The following is a 16,374-nucleotide window of genomic DNA, read 5'->3' on the forward strand; positions in this document are numbered from 1 at the left end:
GCACTCGAGCGATACACTTATTTAAATATGTCTTATGATAATACTATGTAGGCACATTTAAACTGTACATACAGTTTTAAAACTTTTAGAACAACCGTAAAGCAAAACAGATGTATTTCCCACGTAAAAATGATCCAAAATGCACGTAGGTCTATGTGTATTTGCGTATTTATTTGTTTATATTTTATAGCGTGGATTATAATGTAATAAATAGAGAGATTAACTTTTTGTCATGGACTATTTTTCGAAAACTAAGCTAAAAAAGTTGTCTGTAGCAGGGTGGTGCTGACGTCACAGGCGAGCGCCATGAAGGCACTGTAGTCCGTTTTTAGCCTAATGTTAGCTTTTCAATTCTTGCGTGTGCATTTAAGATCTAAAAGTGCTCAAAGTTTTATTTTCGTGTGAGGATTATCCGGCTGGACAAAACGTGTAAGTGTAATGAACTGTGTTTGAACACAGAACCTTATTAATTGCAATCTTCAAAAAGTCTATGGGAAAATCCTATAGGAATTTTATCAAGGGAACCCGTTTTATGCTAGCAGCCGTTTAGCCTACAAAGTGACGTCATAGTTCCTCCACTCTATTGTTTGATATGATATGATTTGTTTCAGTTTTTTTTTTTTAATGTAAATTCCCCAGGCATATATTAATCTACAATTTGCAACCTATACATTGAAATGCAATAGCTATGCAAAGGAAAAGGTGAATAGGATAGAAATTGGTTTACTTAGAAAAAATCTTGTACTAATAAATCAGTTGATGTAAGTGCTAGTGCTGGCCAATCTACAGCAACAACGGGCAGTTTCAAACAAATTCAGCACTCCCACGTATATCTAAGGTAATACAACACTTTAGAAGCTCTTGGGGTTCAAGTGTTGCTGCCTCAGCAGCAACCGACTACAGTGTGGAAATCATGGAGAAGCGAAGTGAACGAGGAGCATGATATTGTGCCAAAGAGAGTTTGGGAGGATGAAGGATGTGCTATATCACAAAATAAAAAAAACACAGAACTTAAAATGATGTTTAAATACCTTTATTATAATCTAAGAGTACTTCAGGTTTTCAGGGTCAGTTAACAGTATGTTGACATACTGTAATATTGCTTTACACACATACATATATACAAACACAAATATTACCTTCCATGCAGAGTTTTTCTCTTCATGAATGTAAGATTTAAAGTTTTACATTCACAATTTATGTGAACTGAAATAAACAGTTTCTTTTTCATAACCGGTTAAAAAAATCCAGCCTATCCTTTTCATTGGATGCTGTAAACAATGTCTACTTTGACCCTCCTCAAAAACTGTAATGGGTCTTTGCTGTTCACATTATGTCTAGAATCATTAATGATCAAAACAGAAATTGAAAAGACACACATATTTGGAAACTTTAAAACAAACAAACATACAGTATATTAAAAGAATACGTACAATATTATAAAATGCAGACTAATAACATCTCAGGTTACATACCCAAGTTCATTGAGAGGGAATGATTTGTGTCCAAAGCAGAGTGTCCATTGAGAACTACTCCTTAACCAATGCATGAAGCATTAATTTCCAAGATTTTTAACTGACAAGGAGTATCTAGTTCACAGCAGTGAGCCTTGAGACAAAAGCCAGGTATTCTTCCTGTATAGGGCCCACAGACACCTTTATCATGAAAAAATGATTTCCCCTCAGGAAGAACCCACTGGTTGTGGGTTGTGTGGTGTGACATTGTGACAAGGGGGGCACGTGTGGGGTGACTTTACTGGGCGAAATAGAAAAACTTTGTAAACGTGTGCTTTACTCCTGAAAGCAAATCTTAGTAAATTCCTAATTTTTCTAATTCCTGAATTTGAGAAATGATAGTAGAGTGAGCATTTTGAACCTGTAAGTCTTCAGGCTCTGGTTCAACTGCGTCAAACCTGGAACGCCCAGGTTCCAGGTAAAAAAATGTAAAAAACAAGGAAAGCCTTCACAGACATGCAGATTAACAAGACTCAGTAATGTGTGTGTTAGATAGATATATAAATAGTCTGTGTAATTTAGTCCCAAACAGCTGCAACTGTGTCTGTTTGCAATCATGCGGTATCAAGGCCAGGTGTGAGAGGGAAGTGCATGATGGCATTTGTAGTACAGTTAAATGTGTCTTGTCCAGCAGCCTGCAAGAGGAACACTGAATTTAACAGAAAGCAAGGTCCTCCAATCTTAGAAGAATATAATGCTTATATTTTACATCCTGGTTCAGCTGTTTCAGGTCTACACAAATCCTGACTGAACTATTCTTTTACACTACGGGCACTATTGGGGCACATAATTGTAACATTCAGGAAATAACACACTAGTCAGATTAATTCAAATGCAAGTGATATTAAATATATATAGTCAAGAATGCTCCGTGAGCAACAGATTCTAGCATGATTGTTTTGAGACAGAGTCCTAAAGTGCACCAGACCAACGAGGATCCTGATCAGACACAGAGAAATCATAAACAAAAGTAACAAACTGACAAATGAAGCACATAACTATCGCTTCTTAAATAGGTGGAGCTGAGTACCAACAGCTCATCCTGGTTAATGAATCATGTGATCACAACACAAAACACTACAGAAGCATGTGGAAGAATGCAAACCAAGCCCACGTGACAACATGACAGAGAGAGTGCATCATCAACCGTGACAATAATTCAGTTGATTCTGTAACTTCAGAAATGGTCCCTAAGGACTGCATACATTCGAGCTTCGTTTCAACTTTTATCAATAGAAGTTCAATGGTTCACAATTAAGCAAGCAAATGTCTCCATAAACATCATCTTGGTCTGTAATTTCATTCACTTGCTGCAGTAGGTCCATCTTACATGCAGTAATACAGCTGAGCAATTTTTTTGACAAATGGGCTGTCCATGATAAAAATAAACCCAAATTCAAAACTTTTGCTTTTCTTTTTACTCCCCCGTGTGCAGTCCACAATCTGTTTTCTCTCTCCACCTATTACCTATTTTGTTGAACCTGAAAAATGCTTTGAGCTTTTGTAATGCCCTTGCTGTACAGAGCTCAGGGCCGGCCCAAGCCTTAAGGGGGCCCTAAGCAGGATTTTATTTGGGGCCCCCTTGGTGCAAACAATATGACAAATTATCGTCAATCCTTGATAATTCGCACAGAATAAATTTAAAACACACGTTCGCTGTAGCTGTGTTGCTTACATCATAAAATATATGTTTTAAGACAATTCTAAATATTATTCTGCAGAAACAGCTTCCTATTGATCCAACTTTTTATATGACTACTTGCCACAAATCTAAATAATTAGACACAAAACATTAATATGGGCTGGCAGAAACAAAAGTAGCTGGAAGTAGCCAATATCATACTTATTTTTATTATTATTCAGGCACAAGACGCTGCCAAACAGTCAAACATAGTGACAATAAAGATACATTTTTTTAAATGGATATAAATGTTAATACTGAAAAAAAATTCATATTGTATTTTGTAGTTCAAATAACTTAAAACATCTATTTAAATTAAAATCAAACTAAATCAGGAAGCATTTTCTAGACATACTCGCATATAAATCAAATTAGTAAATATGTACAAAAATTGTTCAGTCTTCAGAAATAATTCTAAATTAAGTGAATTTTTTTTGTAAAACAAATTAATCTGCCAATGAGATAAGTAAAATAATCTTATTTAAAACCTAAAACAATATTTTTATTTACCCTAATTGGCAGATTATTGAGATTTTTTTAATGAAAAATTCACATTATTTTGACTAAATATCCTTCTAGAAAATGCTTATTGGTTTAAGAATTTTTAGATATTTGGACTAAAAATCACACAAAATCTATAGGAAAGAAAATCATTTTTGCAGTGTATTTACCGTTAATTGTATAAATCAGAAGCTTATTTTTTATCTCCAAGTTCATAGAAAAAGCATTTTGCTGCTGTTCCAGGCACTGCTGCTTCAATCAAGAAATCAATGATTCTGCAATATATTGATAGATCACAAGAAAACCAGCCACAATAAATCACAATTTTATTAAATGAAGGGGGAAAATGCATCAAAAATTTATGATAAATTTCTTTTATAAACACGCATTTATAGAATTGCAACAATGTAAAACAAGTGCACATCTGTCAAACCAGCTTAAAAATGCTGATGTGCAGAGAGGAGTTTATGACTAAAGAGAGCACATCTCTATCACAGCAGCAGAATCTCAATTTAGTGCAATGTGCATATAAGAAAAAAACTGCCAAAATAGTATTTTATTGCTTTCTAATTTTCTGTAAACTTAAAACACAGCCGTCACGCCGCTCGGATTGCTCCATATGAGACCACTTCAGCACTGGCTTCACGATCGGGTCCCAAGATGCGCATGGCACGCCGGCACACACCGGGTCTCTGTTACTGCGCTGTGTCGCCGCGCCCTCAGTCCTTGGAACGACCCCTCGTTCCTCCAGCCATATTGTTGTTTCAACAGATGCTTCCAACACGGGTTGGGAAGCCGTGTGTCACGGGCATGCGGCTGCGGGCCTGTGGAAGGGTGCCCAGTTGCATTGGCATATCAATCGCCTAGAGCTGTTGGCAGTGTTCCAGCTGTTGGCAGTGCTTTTTACCGGTGCTGGAGCGGCAACACGTGCTGGTCAGGACAGACAGTACGGCGGCGGCGGCGGCGGCGTATATCAACCGCATGGGGGGTATGCGCTCTCGCCGCATGTCTCAGCTCGCCCGCCGTCTGCTTCTCTGGTGTCACCCGCGGCTGAAATCGCTGCGCGCCATTCACGTTCCAGGCACGCTCAATCATGCAGCCGATGCGCTCTCACGACAGCTGTTACACCCTGGAGAATGGAGACTCCACTCCGAGTCTGTTCAGCTGATATGGGCACGATTCGGGGAGGCCCAGAACGATCTGTTTGCTTCCCCCGAGAACGCTCATTGCCAGTTGTTTTTTTCCCTGACCGAGGGCTCTCTCGGCACGGATGCACTGGCCCACAGCTGGCCTCGGGGCATGCGCAAGTATGCGTTTCCCCCAGTGAGCCTGCTCGCGCAGTTACTGTGCAAGGTCAGGGAGGACCAGGAACAGGTTCTGCTAGTTGCGCCCCTTTGGCCCAACCGGACCTGGATATCAGAGCTCTCACTCCTCGCGACGGCCCTCCCCTGGCGGATCCCTTTGAGAGAGGACCTACTCTCTCAGCGACAGGGCACCATCTGGCACCCTCGCCCCGATCTTTGGAACCTCCACATGTGGTCCTTAGACGCGAGGAAGACTTAGGTAACCTACCGACAGCGGTGGTTAATACCATCGCTCAGGCTAGAGCCCCCTCCACGAGGCGCGCCTACACCCTGAAGTGGAGTATATTCACTGAATGGTGTGTCTCTCGCAGTGAAGACCCCCGAAACTGCCAGATTAGTGTTGTGCTCTCTTTCCTTCAAGAGAAGTTGGACAGCAGGCTGTCGCCCTCCTCTCTCAAGGTTTACGTGGCCGCCATCTTCGCTTATCATAACACGGTAGCTGGCGGCACCGTGGGAAAGCATAACCTCATCATCCGGTTCCTTAGGGGTGCTAGGCGAATTAATCCATCTCGCCCCCCTCTCATGCCCTCTAGGGATCTCGCCCTCGTTCTCACGAGTTTGTGAGCCGATCCCTTTGAGCCACTCGAATCAGTATCTCTAAGATTTCTGTCCCTGAAGACAGCTCTGCTGGTTGCGTTGGCCTCCATCAAGAGGGTCGGGGACCTGGAGGCATTTTCGGTCAGTGACTCGTGCCTGGAATTCGGGCCGGATTACTCTCACGTCATCCCGAGACCCCGCCCGGGTTATGTGCCCAAGGTTCCTACCACCCCCTTTAGAGATCAGGTCGTGAACCTGCAAGCGCTGCCCCCAGAGGAGGCAGACCCAGCCCTTTCTTTACTTTGTCCAGTTCGCGCTCTGCGCATTTATGTGGACCGTACTCAGAATTTTTGATCATCTGAGCAGCTCTTTGTCTGTTATGGCGGTCGGCAGCAGGGAAGTGCCGTATCGAAACAAAGATTATCCCACTGGCTTGTGGATGCCATTTCACTCACTTATTCGAGTCGAGGTCAGCCGTGTCTCCCGGAAGTGCATGCACACTCCACTCGGAGCATTGCATCCTCTTGGGCGCGTGCACGCGGCGCCTCTCTAACAGACATCTGTAGAGCTGCGGGCTGGGCAACACCCAACACATTTGCAAGGTTTCACAATCTGCGAGTGGAGCCGATTTCCTCAAGGGTATTAGGTAACCCTTTGGTGATTGAGGAAACAACTCGGTAGGGTGTTGAGACACGCTTGCTGCGCCATTTTCCACACGGAGATACGTGCGCCTTTTTATCTGTCAGTAAAGTTCCCCTGCAGGTGAGCCCTGCAGATTCCTCCGTGGCCCCCAGCACTGACTCAGCGGAGGGGTCACTTGCTGGCCCACTACGTTGTAGGTCTGCCCGCTGCCCGCTATGCGTGATCCCCACTAGGCGATCCCATATGCTTATTCCGCCACGGTTAAGTCCCCCCCTGGGCGGACCCGTGTCTTCCCTCTCCGCTAACCACTCTTTTGCTATGCGTACTCCCCCTTTTTAGGGCTAGTCCATATGTAAATCTATCCCCCCTACGGTAACGGATGGCCTCCGCAGTGTCCTCCCTATCGGGATTGCACGCTTCCCAACGTACTGTCGTATTTTCCTAGAATTATCTAGATGCTCACGACTTCCCAAAAATATATCTAAATCCGTAAGACTTCTGTTGAAGTAGAATAAATTAGGGCCAGGGACACGTTGGAGGACCGCGCCTCCCATGATGTGGGTGCGTCACGCTTGCTTGACTATCCCCTCATCGGGGGTGTTGGTAAGGTGCAGTCATTATGGCGCTTTCCATAGTTCTTCCATTTCGTGGATTTCAAATCAAATCCACTCTATAGCACTGAAGTTCCCCAACCGAAGGGGAACGTTCGAGGTTACAGAAGTAACCCTTCGTTCCCAGAGGAGGGGAACGGAAGTGCTATACTCCATCGCCATAATGACTGTCCCTGTCCAGGAGGAACCCTCATCGGCTTGATCAGAAAGTCTCTTCAGCTTAAAAGGATGGCGTTTGCTCGCTCCAGGTGTGCTTATATGCTGGGATAATTAGCGATGCAGCACACCTGAGTAAGCTTACGCTGCCAATTTATTTCATTCATTTGCCCGTTCAATACTTTCCAGACAAGCGGCTTCTGATCCGAATCCTTCCATTTCGTGGATTTCAAATCAAATCCACTCTATAGCACTTCCGTTCCCCTCCTCGGGGAACGAAGGGTTACTTCTGTAACCTCGAACGTTCCCCTTTGGTTGGGGAACTTCAGTTATTTACTCATCTATTTAAGTTTTTTAATTTCCCTAATATTTTTTTGCCAAAATACCTTCTACAAGACTTTGACAAGGTCTGTAAGAGTCAGATAAATGCAAGGCCCTTCTAATTAAATGTTCATGTCCTATTGATATCTTTATATATTTTGGCGGAGTTAAAAAGTTTGAACACAAGTTGCACTGGCCGCAGGCACGCGCGAGCGATTTAGCAAAGTGAAAGCGCGTCTGTTAGAAAGAAATGATTGATGATCTGATGTATGTCCCATGATCCGCCGACCACCATTACGGGAAGCACCACCTGGTGGTGGCTGGGTGTACTGTAGCTAAAGCGGTTATCTGCAGCAGTCAGTGTGGAAAACTGATTAATACGCCTGAGTATGTATTGCGGTCAGAAATAACACTATAAATGGGCATATATTTTGTCCCATTACTAATCCACAACTCAACAAACTAAAACAAAAGTCACACAATAATTTCAAGCACTCTTGGGGGCCCCCTGGTGGCCACGGGGCCCTAAGCAGCCGCTTAGTTCGCTTATGCCTTGGGCCGGCTCTGACGGCTCTTTTGTTTAACAGACCACATAAATTGCACACTTGCGTGAACTCCCTTATATGGTTGAGCGATGTTGACCAATTTGGCATCGTACGATGTCTAATGTGAAACATCGCGATAGACGATGGCATTATCGTCGTAGGCGGGAGGTGGGGGTCATTGTTAATTATTAATTAATTCATAATGATTGTAGCGTACCGTTTTTACTACCTGACCCACATAGTCTTTGCTTTACCCATAACTAAACCATAAAAGTTACACACAAATTACCACCTGTCACATTCCCCAGGACTCTGGCATGAATAGGCACAGTGATCTGTGTTGTTCTAATAGCTTTTCCCACAGCTGTTGGAGGAGACATCGTTTGGAGTTTTGGGCGCATATGCGCCCGAAATTTTATCTAGGTGACCGTAAAATAAATTTGCAAGCATTTGGGCGAGTGCATACATTTTCACTGTTTTTTACTGCAAAATCCTCAATCCATGTGCGGGTTTAGGAGACATTTATGCAGAATGCATCTTTGCACCTAAAAAACGCCAAACATATCTGAGATTTCCGAGAAAGCCAGACAAAAAAGGACTGCTGTATGCAATACAGGGGCATATTCGAGACCTAATAGGCAACCTATTAGAGAATAATTGATCCAAAATTGAAGCTAGCTTAGCCTAGCTGCCTCATACGCTGACCATTCAACAGCTTAGCTCATGCTCAGCAGGAGAGGAAAAATTTAAAAATAATCGAATAATAACAAATGAAACCATGAGTTCTCTATTTTTAATTAAAAAGCCTGATAGATTAATTGTTGTGCAATGAAATATTGCATTACTAATCGATGAGGAAACAGGCATGGACAGTGCCTCTACATAATTCATTCATAGAAAGAACAGCCAGAAAGGGGAAACTGATGGATTTGTGCTGAATATTAGCATCATTGACCCATAACAATGTACAGTTAGTTACCTATTACTGTCAGTATGTTTGTGTGCTCTTTACAAATTACTGAAAAACTGCTGGGGGTAAAGTATATTGATTGTAAGTGCTCAGTTTGTGATTATATCTCGGTTTTGTTCTGTTGATTTGTAATTTCAAATATTCGTAGCTTGAAATAGATGGAAATTTGAAGTTCAGTTAAGTTAGCAACAGATTCGCAGATTCGTATTTTCCAGATCAATGACTTATGTCTTTATGACCTATTTTCAATAAGTATGACTAAATTTACTATGTCGAAGTCTTAAATGGAGCATTACTTACAATATCGAGCGAAAAAAAAAAGGAATAAGACAGCTATGAAACATAACCAGCATTGTATTTTTGTAGGAAACACAATTTAGATCTGTTTAGGGTAAGAGGTGTGTGAGTTATTGCTGTTGGTCAATTGCTGAATGTGTCAGGAATATCAAAAACAAAACCAACTTAGCTTTGCTCCTTTGGCACCCCTAACAGAGCTTGATCCACGCTGGCATTTCTGCTCTTGGGTTTTTGGTTTTGAAAAGGGAAAAAAAATTCACCATCCCGTCCAAACTTTAAGGATACCGGGTATCAGATTTGCACAATCAAAACAGTTGCTAAGCCCCGATTAGTGGGTGACGGTTTTTGGGTGTGGCTTAGCAAAGGGTCAATTAAACTACTCACTAGAGCCCACATATAAATCACCACTGCTGCAGCAGTGTCCGCTCCAATAGGAGCTGAATCTATATTAAATTATGCTGCACCAGTGTCCGCCTCGACAGGAGTCCCCTGGACAGGGCCAACCTGGTGGTGGTGGGAAGGATGGTGGGTGAACATCTGTGTCGGTGCCTCCAAATGTCATGTCATTCATCGCAAGCTACATTTAAACATTACAGCATTCATATAACGATTTATTCTTTTTCCCCTTTTTTAAAAATATATATTATGCATAAAACATTATAAATATACATTGCACAATATAAATAAAACAGATTTTAATACGAATTTCAGCAATCAAACACCCTTAACGTGTTTATTCCTTCATTAAGATGTCAGTGGTAATGTTTATATTCACTCTTTCATTTAGGGAAACTCCTAAGGAATATCAGTGATATCTCTGAACTTTAATAATGAATCTAAATAAAATGCTTCACTTCCCACCTTCAGTCGCAATGACTTCTGGGACTTCTAGAGTGAGATCGGTGCTCAAGTCTGCATCGGTGCATCTTCGATACCAAGTACACATTCCGGAAGTTTTACCAAGTCTCTTCCATTCCGGAAGAGTGACCAATTGCATAGGGCCCTGGCAATTTAGCAACATAGGCTCATTCTGAAAATGTAGCCCTATATACATTTCTGGAGAACACAAATCATGCAACCAGATCTACATATGGCTGGATTTAATTTTTAAAACAAATGATACAGGGCGGTATGATGCCATTTCTTTTCTTACATACTAGTTGACCATATACCTCATACCTCTTCATGGAGGACTTTTCTGCTGTTAACAGTTTGTCAGCTAGCTTGACTTGTACGTCGGCAGATTTGAGACGCATAGCAATGGAATTTTAGCCGGGTAAAGAATGATTCCAGAAAGCAGGTAAGACAAAAATAAAAGCTAATAAATAAAATAAACAAGTAAATAACAGGGTGAGAATGTGGAAAAAACCAGGGGGCTTTTCTTTTTCTCGATTGCTTTTTAAAACACTGAGGTTGGGTGTAAGGAAGGGGATGGGCAGGTCAATCTGTGCTTTTTAAAACACTAGTTGGGTTTAGGAAAGGGAGAGGGTGGGGGATTGGTTGTTTGGTCTGTCAGTAAATCAGTCAGTCAACAGCAGCCTCTGGTGGATTTACATGATAACAGCATGTGAGGATGGTACTCAAGAGAGAAATTTGAGATCTGAAAAAGCGTACATCGTCATCTGGTGGATTCGCTAAAACAAAAACTGCAAAAAAAGACATATTTTGCTCTAAACAGAAATGCATATAGGGATATGTAATCAGAATAGGGCCCAATCCCAGTTCTATTTTTGTACCCCTACCACTTCCCCTTCCCCTTGGCCCTTTTAACTGAGGGTTAAGGGGAAGGGTTTCAAAACTTACCCCTAAGAATTGGGACAGCACTACAGCACCTGCACACATATGTCCTCACGATCTCCTGCTTCTTATGAGATCAGACGATTGCAACTGCTTTAGTTATCCCAGTTGTGGTATTTATTGGTATTTATCTTCAGGAAATTACTGAAGGCATATATTATGTTATCATAACGATATAACGTGGCAATAAGATCGTAACTGTACTGTGTATTTAAACAGTGTCATGAAACTTAGACAAGGAGGATCCAATTGCAAGTATTTAATGAACAAGGACACATGAAAGTTCAAAACAAAAGAGAGCTACAAGCCACGATGAAGACAACAGCGGACAGCGATGGATACTGGGAGACAACAGTCAGGAACAAGGACAAACAACGGACTGATAACCAGGACATACCACAGGAGAAAATATATAGCCAGCCAAATGAGGTTCAGCTGGAGGATAATGAGTCAGCTGATGACATCAGCTGATCCTAGCACGCTGTCAAAACAAAAGGTAAACAAACAGACACCCTCACACATGACAACACACAAGGCATGGTACATAACATACAGGAGGAACACACAGATCCATAAACCGTGACAGTACCCTCTCTTCTAAGAGCGCCTCTTGGCGCTCCCAGAAGAGTTTACCTGGCGATTGTAATCATCAATGAGAGAATGATCCAATATGTCCTTTGCAGAAGCCCAACTCCTCTCCTCTGGACCGTAACCCTCCCAGTCCACCAAGTACTGGAATCCTCGTTCCCTCCGTCTCGAGTCCAGAATGCGCTTAACCGAATAAACCGTCTCCCCCTCTACGAGATGTAATGACGTAATGGCCGTATGAAAAACGAGCTTCAATTTAGAGACATGAAAAACGGGATGAATGAAACCACATCCATCGGGAGGCCATGAATACGAAAGACATGGTCAATGACAGCACCCGCTGTCTCTCTGGCTGATCCCAACGGATGACGTCAGACCGTAATTTCTCTGAAACAAATAAATGACCCGGTGGGCATCCAGGCGGAGGCGTTACCCCTTCTAAGGCCAGGCGGACCCTCGAATCGATCTCCCAGGTGACAGCAGAGATAAAAACTCTGCATGGCACGATGGCTTCAGGAGATGATGCACGCTCGAAGTGATCAAAAATTTGAGAAAGTGCATCAGGTTTAACACTCTTGGAACCTGGTCGGTACGAGATGGAAAAATCGAAACGACCAAAAAATAAGGCCCACCGCGCCTGCCTAGAGTTCAATCTTTTGGCAGACTGAATGTACTCCAGATTTTTATGATCGGTCCAAACGATAAAGGGAACCCCTGAACCCTCTAGCCAATGATGCCACTCTTCCAATGCAAGCTTGACAGCCAACAGCTCTCGATTACCAATATCATAATTTCGTTCAGCATTGTTGAGACAATGAGAAAAATATGCGCAAGGATGCATCTTGCCATCCGAGGAAGAGCGCTGGGACAGGATAGCACCAACCCCCAACTCTGATGCGTCAACCTCCACCACAAATTGCCGTGATGGATCAGGGACAATAAGGATAGGTGCTGAAACAAAGCAGTTCTTCAGACGATCAAACGCAACTTGCGCTGCATTGGACCACCTGAACGCAGTCTTGATGGAGGATAAGGCAGTCAGAGGTGCAGCGAGCTGGCTTAAGTTGCAAATGAAACGGCGGTAAAAATTGGCAAAACCAAGAAACCTCTGCAGGGCCTTGCGAGAATCTGGGGTTGGCCAATCTACCACAGCCTGAACTTTCTCTGGATCCATGCGCATCCCCTCGACTGACACAATATGTCCCAGAAAAGGAACAGACTGTGCATGAAAAACGCATTTCTCTGCCTTGACATAAAGCCCATTCTCTAGCAGCCTCTGAAGCACTCGCCTGACGTGTTGAATATGTGCCTGGAGAGAATGAGAAAATATCAGTATGTCATCCAGGTAAACATAAATGAACTGATCTAGTATAACTCTCAACACATCATTCATGAGTGCTTGGAAGACTGCAGGGGCGTTGGACAGACCGAAAGGAAGAACACAATATTCGAAGTGCCCCCTGGGGGTATTAAATTCGGTCTTCCATTCATCACCTTCTAGAATGCGGACCAAATGGTAAGCGTTGCGGAGGTCTAATTTCGTGAAAAAGGATGTCCCCTGCAGACGTTCGAAGGCAGAAGACATCAGCAGCAAAGGATAAGTATTCTTTACCATGATAGCATTCAGCCCTCGGTAGTCAAGACAATGACGGAGGGAGCCATCTTTCTTTTTCATGAAAAAAACCCAGCCCCCGCTGGTGATGAAGAAGGGCGGATGATCTTAGCTGCTAGAGAATCAGAAATATATTTCTCCATGGCCTCCCTCTCTGGAACAGAGAGCGAATAAAGTTTGCCTTTAGGTGGAGACTTACCTGGCAATAACTCTATAACACAGTCATAGGGACGATGTGGAGGCAGAGAAGCAGCTTGAGACTTACTGAACACTCTCTTCAGGTCGAGGTACTCATTGGGCACGTTTGACAGATCCATGTGTTCTTCCTAAAAAAACAGAACGAGACACAGAAGAACAGGCAGACAACAAACACGTAGCATGACAGCTCTCCAAGAAATTATAGATTCCTGTCTCCAAGAAATTATAGATTCCTGTCTCCAGTTAATATGTGGATTGTGTATTACCAGCCAAGGATGTCCAAGGACTACTGGAGTGACAGGGGCTTCTGTTAAAAAAAATAATAATAATTTCAGAGTGGTTACCAGAGGTGATCAGTCTTATAGGACCAGTGGAACGAGTAATGAAAGGAAGAGAAGAACCATTGAGAGCATGAACAGATATAGGTTGGGAGAGAGAAATCACAGGAAGTCTGAGTCTTTTAGCTGAAGCAAAGTCAATAAAATTTCCCTCCGCTCCAGAGTCAATAATCGCTTGAGTACTAAAATTGCCAGATGACCACTCCAACTTAACATTCAAAAGAGTAGCTGCAAGAGAAGATTTTTTCAAAGATACTCTACCCGTCAGTAAACTCTTTTCTACTGACGGGCTCTGGCTTTAACCCTGAATCGCGATGTGATCAGCACCACCGCTGTGCAACACCAGGTCCTCGCTGCGGCGTCTGCGCTTTTCCTCCGACAGCCTAGAGCGGCCCATCTGCATGCCTTCGGGTCTGTGAGGGGCGTGTCCTCCTGCCACGGAACTACAGTGACAGCCGGAAAAGGTGATCTCACCAGAGTGTGCGTGCGTCGCGCGTTTCTCTCCCTGAGCTGAAGACGAGAGTCCACCCGAATGGCCAAATCAATGAGTTTGTCCAGGGTCTTAGGAAGAACCAGGGTGAAAATCTTATCCTTTATGTGGTCTGCTAGCCCGTGAAGAAAGACGTCTTACTACGCCTGCGTGTTCCATTCGCTCTCGGCCGCCAGGGTGCGGAACTCAATGGAGAAATCAGTGACACTTTGTTGCCCCTGCTGCAACTCTGTAAGCACCAATGCCACCTCTCTGCCCGCCAAGCCTCGATCGAATACCTCTTTAGCTCTGTCGAAAAGGTATCAAACGAAGAGCAACATGGGAGTTTTCTCTCCCACACAGCAATTCCCCACTGCGCTGCTCTCCCGGTGAGAAGCATGATGACAAATGCCACTTTCAATTCATCCGTGGAAAACGAGGAAGGCTGCAAGGAAAAGTACAACGAGCACTTCGCTAAAAAGGCTTGACACAACTCGAGCTCCCCGGAGTAGAATGCTGGAGGTGGAAGGCGATAATAGCATAACAGCTGGACTAATGTTAGTTGCAACAGGGAGCTGAAGATCGACAGCATGAAGATGTTGCAAGCATCTTGTGAGATCTGAGATCTGAGTGACAAGCGCCTGGACAGCATGACTGATGGCGATCATCTGATCATCATGTCTGTTCATGCATGTGGTAGCATGTGCAACGATTTCAGCCAGGCCGGAGATACTTGGATCCATGTTCGATCAGTCCGTTCTGTCAAGAAACTTAGACAAGGAGGATCCAATTGCAAGTATTGGTCCCACTTTATATTAAGTGTCCTTAACTACTATGTACTTGCATCAAAAAATAAATACCATGTACTTACTGTGTTCATAATGTCTTTGAGAACACTTGTGGTGCTTTTGAGTTGGGATAGAGGTTGGGTTATGAACAGGTTTGGTGGCATGGGTAGGTTTAAGGGTGGGTTAAGGTGTAAGGGATGGTCAACAGTGTATTTACAAATGTAATTACAATAGTTAATAATAGATGTAATTACATACGGGTATTTAATCAAGCATAAATACACAGTAAATACATGTATTTACACAACAAGTACATTGCAACAAACTATTAATTCCCGTGTAAGTACTTATTAGTTAAGGCCACTTAATATAAAGTGGGATCCAAGTATTTAATGAACAAGGACACATGAAAGTTCAAAACAAAAGAGAGCCACGAGCCACGACGAAGATAACAACGGACAGCGGCGGATACTGGGAGACAACAGTCAGGAACAAGGACAAACAACGGACTGATAACCAGGACATACCAAAGGAAGAAATATATAGCCAGCCAAATGAGGTTCAGCTGGAGGATAATGAGTCAGCTGATGACATCAGCTGATCCTAGCACGCTGTCAACACAAAAGGTAAACAAACACACACCCTCACACATGACAACACACAAGGCATGATACATAACATACAGGAGGAACACACAGATCCATAAACCGTGACACACAGTGGCCATATTCATCAATGTAAAGACACCAAAAACAACTTTAACGTTATAGCAGACACTGTAAAAAGCTCATTCCCAGCTACTACGCATTACTGACAGGGTATTCCAGTGTCAGAATGTTGTGGGACTGCTGTACAGGAGATATTATTAGGAATTATAGATCGTGAAATTTAGCTTTTTCATTTTTTTTTTTTGCGTTTTTTTTTTTTTTTGCGAACGTGTTTATGAATATATTAAAACATGTGTTTGTTTCTCATAAAAATTCATATAAATGACAAAAAATACTAATTTGTGGATTTCCATAATTCCGGGTTCGGCAATACTGCTGTTGTGGCAGGTGCATTCTGGGAAATTTTCTTACCCCTTGGTTTTAAGTGTGGTCCTGAAAAGTCTTCATTCGAAGGGCTATTCACCCCTTGCCCTTAGCCCTATGCCTTCAAGCTAAAAAGAATTGGGACACCCCTACCCCTTGGCGTGCACGTGCAAAACGAGGGGTAGAATTGGGATTGGGCCTAAGTCTGGGTTGCAATTTTGGGACACTTAACCACCCTCCCTGCTCTTCAGTTATGTCTTCGCCAGAATTACCACCCCATCTACATCATAAGATAACCTCACCATAACCAACCCAGCCATTCCACACACATCAGGGTTCAATGATAAAGAAATTGTTTTGAAGTCTATTGTATAGAGATGCAATGAGTGCTGATGTTATCTGTAGTTAATACTT

The 16,374-nt window shown here is 42.9% G+C and overlaps 1 protein-coding gene across 2 annotated transcripts in view; it reads left to right on the forward strand.

The window, feature by feature from the left end:
• Nucleotides 1-16,374, forward strand: part of kcnj14 (potassium inwardly rectifying channel subfamily J member 14) — a 65,374-nt gene that overhangs the window by 8,937 nt on the left and 40,063 nt on the right.

The sequence above is a fragment of the Danio rerio genome, chromosome 16, assembly GCF_052040795.2.
Source record: "Danio rerio strain M-AB ecotype USA chromosome 16, GRCz13ab, whole genome shotgun sequence".
In the NCBI taxonomy this organism is placed as follows: domain Eukaryota; kingdom Metazoa; phylum Chordata; class Actinopteri; order Cypriniformes; family Danionidae; genus Danio; species Danio rerio.